Below are 6,536 nucleotides of genomic sequence, written 5' to 3'. Positions count from 1 at the left end.
AGGCAGAACAGTTGAAACTGGAGCAGCAGCACGTCCAGATGGACTGTGGACAGCAAGGAGTCATCATGCCAGCTAGTCCTGAGGCATGGTCCTAGGGCTCAGGTCCTCTAAGAGAGAGAAAGAAAGAGAGAAAGAGAGAATTAGAGAGAGCATACTTAAATTCACACAGGACACCGGATAAGACAGTAGAAATACTCCGGATATAACAGACTAACCCTAGCCCCCCGACACATAAACTACTGCAGCATAAATACTGGAGGCTGAGACAGGAGGGGTCAGGAGACACTGCGGCCCCATCCGATGATACCCCCGGACAGGGCCAAACAGGCAGGATATAACCCCACCCACTTTGCCAAAAGCACAGCCCCCACACCACTAGAGGGATATCTTCAAACACCAACTTACCATCCTGAGACAAGGCCGAGTATAGCCCACAAAGATCTCCGCCACGGCACAACCCAAGGGGGGGCGCCAACCCAGACAGGAAGACCACATCAGTGACTCAACCCACTCAAGTGATGCACCCCTCCTAGGGATGGCATGGAAGAGCACCAGTAGGCCAGTGACTCAGCCCCTGTAATAGGGTTAGAGGCAGAGAATCCCAGTGGAGAGAGGGGAACCGGCCAGGCAGACAGCAAGGGCGGTTTGTTGCTCCAGTGCCTTTCTGTTCACCTTCACACTCCTGGGCCAAACTACACTCAATCATAGGACCTACTGAAGAGATGAGTCTTCAATAAAGAATTAAAGGTTGAGACCGAGTCTGCGTCTCTCACATGGGTAGGCAGACCATTCCATAAAAATGGAGCTCTATAGGAGAATGCCCTGCCTCCAGCTGTTTGCTTAGAAATTCTAAATTCTTCTTGTCTTGCCCATTAACCCTCTGAATGGCACACACACACAGTCCATGTATCAAGGCTTAAAAATCCTTCTTTAACTGGCCTCCTCCTCTTCATTTACAAAGTGGATTTAACAAGAGACATCAATGTGGGATCATAGCTTTCAGCTGGTCAGTCTCATTGAAAGAGCAGGTGTTCCTAATGTTTTGTACACCGGATTTCATCTTAAGGACATCATGAGTTGAGCAACTAGGGTGACCTACTGGTCTCATAAGGACAAGAAATAGAGGCCCTAGCCCCATCCACTCTGTCAAGGGTGGATGGGGACAGGGGGGCAGGGGGGGGAGTTTTCCCTAGGTACAGATTTAGAATCAGCTTCCCCTCCCCAATCCTACTCTAAACATTAGTCAAGAAAACACTTAACTGACCCAAGATGGGCGTCAAGGGACAACTTCACCCTCCACCTGTTCCTTGGGCTGCCGAACCTCCTCAACAGCTGCTTCACAGTGGACGTTGGGAGCCCAGATTATCAATGGGGTGGGGAGGAGCTCTCGGACACTGAACATCTCGCTCCCCTTAAAACATATATGTCATATAGGGAAATATGAATAATATGTCATAGGCCTGTAGGATACACTCCTTATTAGATTGTAGGGCCACCCAGACTGTATACCTACAAGAGTTACCTTAAACTATGTAGCTTAAAAAAAGAAAAAAAAGTGCAATTAGCTTTGAGTACTTACCACTTTCCTTGGAAAACACTGGTAAGAACTTTAACATTTTATATAGCTACATATGTTACAACGTAATTAGTGTGCTTTCTAAAGGCAATAACATTTCTTTAAGACAGCTGGTCTCTGAGCAGGATCCTCTTCCTAATGATGTCCAATCACTGTTTTTTTTTCTGGTGTGTGGATGAGCTTAAAAGGGGCTGAGAAATCACTTGCTCCAACTGAATCACAAAAAAAATGTCCAACTGCTCATGAGCATATAGACAAAAGCAGGATTGTGCATGCACAATTGATGGTTCCCAACATTTCATCCAGTATAGTTTTTTATATTACACATTCCATTTCTGCGGTATAGTTGATGACCATTGCTATGCACACTAAGAAGCCAACCTTACTGTTGCCCTATCCGTCTGCGCTGGCACAAATCTACTACTCAACTGGGATCCTCTCAGGATCCTTCACTCTTGACCCATCCTCTATTTTCTTTACTGCCTCAGCATATGACACCGAATGCACAACTCTGACTCTGGCCACTTCATCCTGCCTCTCTTGCACCGGACACTTCCAATCCCCAGCAACATGGGCACCCCTACAGTTGACACACACAACTTTATACACAATCCTCTGTCCAATGCCCTCCTGCACTCTTCCCACATCTTGGAATCTCCCCCCTAAACACTATGGCAACATGACCATAAACGTTGCACCTGAAACAGAACAGTGGAGTCTGCACAAAAGCTCTAACAGGATAACTGATATATACTAACATGACATAGTCCTTTTGAGTCAGAGACTCTACCAGACAAAACAGTGACACCTCTGTTTCACCACGCTCCCCCCCGGGTCTGCGTCGCACCAAACGGCGGGCGTCACAAACACCAGGAATTTTACATTTCAATCACTCCACCTCCACACTACCCTAGAAATCACTCCATTCAATGGTGCACTGTTCCTAAGAGCAAAGCAAGAAACAGATCTTGACCCAAGTTACATGACGCCTGCTCCCTCAGGTCCGAAGAAACAAACATCACATGTCCACTACAGTTACCGTCACTGATTCAACTGCACCAAACTCCTTTCCCACACACCCTGAAACCACAAATGGATCCATCAAAAGGCAAGGCTCCACTTTCTCCAAAAATGTCACTCCTATTTGCCCAGATTTTTCTTCATCATGTCTGTTGCCATTCTTCCTCAACACACATCTTCCCACTACACTAGACTCTTCTTCCTCGCGGCCCATAACCACGTCTATCTGTTCACCCCGCTCTGGACGCGCCTTCATCCACTGCATTGCTTGCAGAGCACGTACTGCTGGCATTTCTCCAAAACCCAACTTCTGTTCCTTGGCCCAATTTATAAGTCTGGCTATCCCTGACATTTCCATACTTCCTTCACCACGCCTCAATCTCTATGAACAGTGGCCACTCCAGTGTGGCTCGATCCACGACACCATCTTTACCCATAACCCCTTAAAATGTTGTCCTACAAGTAAACCCAAATGGTGGCCACCAGGTGTCACAACAGCAGTAAAGGGATGTTCCATGCAAATAAACAGCTTCTCTAGAACAAACAATTATAGATTTTATTTTATACTTCATATGCAAGTGCATGTATTGATCTTCATCTACAAATGAGTGCATGAGTGTCTCTTCGTGTACATGTGTATGATTGATCTTTATGTAAAAACGTGTGCAAGGTATAAGTGTGTTCTTGAGTTGAAAGGAAAGGGAAAAAGAAAGGTTAAGACTGGAACTGTCATGCCTGCTCCCGCTCTCCCTCCCTGGCGCTCAAGGGCGCCAGGCTACCCAGCATTACGCACTCCTGCCACCATCCTTACGCACACCTGCCTCCCTAGTCGCGTTCATCAGCGATTCATTGGACTCACCTGGACTCAATCCCCTGTGTTGTTACCTCCCCTATATCGGTCTGTTCCCCAGCTCTGTTCTCCGCTTCAGCATTATTGTCGTCATGTCGTTTTGTTCCCCCTGTTCTGACGCTAATCCTGTCTTGTTCCATGTCCATTCATTAAATGTTCAACTCCCTGTACCTGCTTCTCATCTCTAGTGTCGGTTCTTACAGGAACAGACAAACTGGTGTGCCAGGTCAGTCATGTAGTTGTTCAGTGTCTTAAAGTCTTTCAGTCAAGTCTTAGTTCTAGTAAGTGTTCTTTGGAAACAGGATGGTTGCTTCTTCTGGCATTAACTTCCTGTTCCTGTTCCATCTTTCATTCTCTCTTATTCTAAGACTTTCCTTGTTTTTGCTTTGGGTTTGACTTGTATGTGGAGCTGTCTCTTCTGACATTCACATTCCTGCTTCTCTTTAGCAATTGAACTCCTTTGTCCTGGTTAGTTCAGTGTTATTTTTCCATTCCTTACCCAGCTTAGGTGGGTTATTTTTGTTTTCGTGGATGTCCGTGTGAAATGAGGTGAAATTGTGTTTGACTGAAGGTCTAGGTCGTTCCTTCTCCTGTGAGGAAGACTAGACCAATGCTCTGAGCTTTGGGTTTCAGTAAAACAGCGTCTGTCAGACTTCTGTTACATTGACTCCATTGCTTGACATCAGAAGTTTCTTTGCTGGTACCAACACTGCTTGCCCGCATCTTTTTAATGCACCCTTGAACTCCCAGGGCACTGTCAGTGGGAGGGTGTTCTTTGCCCAAAGATACATCCTTGGTTCCTTCTGTCTCAGTAATGGAGGCCAATACAGTTTGGTTGTTACATCCAATGTTCACTAGGGACATCTCTGTCCTTACCACGTCTTCCATTCTGCAGAGTGTTAGGCCAGTGTCAATGGTGCTGCTGAACGGTTTCTCCCTGTCAGAGCTTCCTGCATGATGAAAAGTGTGTGTGAACAACTGTGTTTGAGTGTGTGTGACTGTCACCGGCCCTTTTTGCCGTTCCATTGCCAACTTTTCCTTCCTTGCTTGCAATTCGGCTTGCTCCTTTTCCAATGCGTGTTTTTGCTTCAGCTTACATTTGAGATATAAACTCAGCAAAAAAGAAACATCCTCTCAGTCAACTGCGTTTTTTTCCCAGCAAATTTAACATGTGTAAATATTTGTATGAACATAAGATTCACCAACTAAACAAGTACCACAGACATGTGACTAACAGAAATGAATGTGTGAACAAGGGAGGGGAGTGGGGTCAAAAGTAACAGTCAATGCAGCTGGTGGCCACACCAGATGCTAAGTACTGCAGTACATCTCCTCACGGACTGCACCAGATTTGCCAGTTCTTGCTGTGAGAATTTACCCCACTCGCTCACCAAGGTACCTGCAAATTTCTGGGGGGAATGGCCCTAGCCCTCACCCTCCGATCCAACAGGTCCCAGACGTGCTCAATGAGATTGAGATACGGGCTCTTCGCTGGCCATGGCAGAACACTGACATTCCTGTCTTGCAGGAAATCACACACAGAATGAGCGGTATGGCTGGTGGCATTGTCATGCTGGAGGGTCATGTCAGGATGAGCCTGCAGGAAGGGTACCACATGTAACGCACAGCGTTGAGATTTCCTGCAACAAGCTCAGTCCGATGATGCTGTGACACACCGCCCCAGACCATGATGGACCCTCCACCTCCAAATCGATCCCGCTCCAGAGTACAGGCCTCGGTGTAACGCTCATTCCTTCGAAGATAAACGCGAATCCGACCATCACCCCTGGTGAGACAAAACTGCGTCTCGTCAGTGAAGAGCAGTTTTTGCCAGTCCTGTCTGGTCCAGCGACGGTAAGTTTGTGCCCATAGGCAACGTTGTTGCCGGTGATGTCTGGTGATGACCTGCCTTACAACAGACTTACAAGCCCTCAGTCCAGCCTCTCTCAGCCTATTGCGGACAGTCTGAGCACTGATGGAGAGATTGTGCATTCCTGGTGTACCTCGGGCAGTTGTTGTTGCCATCCTGTACCTGTACCGCAGGTGCGACGTTCAGATGTACTGATCCTGTGCAGGTGTTGTTACACGTGGTCTGCCACTGCGAGGATGATCAGCTGTCCGTCCTGCCTCCCTGTAGCGCTGTCTTAGGCGTCTCACAGTACGGACATTGCAATTTATTGCCCTGGCCACATCTGCAGTAATCATGCCTCCTTGCAGCATGCCTACGGCACGTTTTCAAACCACGGTAATCAAACACGGTTTTAATGATTATTAAAATTTGATACTAACAGTCGGGAATTTTACCATGGTTTATCGTGAAACCGGTAACTGTTTCATCCCTACCCGAAATGAATACACTTTCCACGGCTTTCAAACCACAATCTACCCCACAATGAAAGTTCTAATATGCAAAGCATTCAACCATGAAACAAATCTTCACAGCAATTCCATAAAGTAAAAAAATGCAATACATTAAAATATTGCTCACGAAGCCACTCTTCCAAAGTCACACAGTTCCAATAGCCTATAGCAGGGGTATTCAACTCTTACCCAACGAGGTCTGGAGCCTGCTGGTTATCTGTTCTACCTGATAATTATTTGTACCCACCTGTTGTCCCAGGTCTAAATCAGTTTCTGATTAGAGGGCAACAATGAAAACAAGCAGTGGAACTGACTTCGAGGTCCAGAGTTGAGTTTGAAGGCCCTATAGCATTCAGTGGTGTAAAGTACTACTTAAGTCGATTTTGTGGTGTATCTGTACTATACTGAACAGAAATATGAACGTAATATGCAACAATTTAAAAGATTTTACTGTTACAGTTCATATAAAGAAATCAGTCAATTGAAATAAAATCATTAGGCCCTAATCTATCGATTTCACATGACTGGGAATATTGGCCACAGATAAATAAAAAAAAGGCATGGATCAGAAAACCAGTCAGTATCTGGTGTGACCACCATTTATCTCATGCAGCACGACAGAGCTTCTTCGCATAGAGTTGATCAGACTGTTGATTGGGGCCTGTGGAATGTTGTCCCACTCCGCACACTCCGAGAAGTTGCTAGATATTGGCGGGAATTGGAACAACG

This window comes from Salmo salar, chromosome 20, assembly GCF_965601325.2.
Source record: "Salmo salar chromosome 20, fSalSal1, whole genome shotgun sequence".
NCBI classification, from domain to species: Eukaryota; Metazoa; Chordata; class Actinopteri; order Salmoniformes; family Salmonidae; genus Salmo; species Salmo salar.
Note: the sequence above shows the minus strand (reverse complement) of the source record.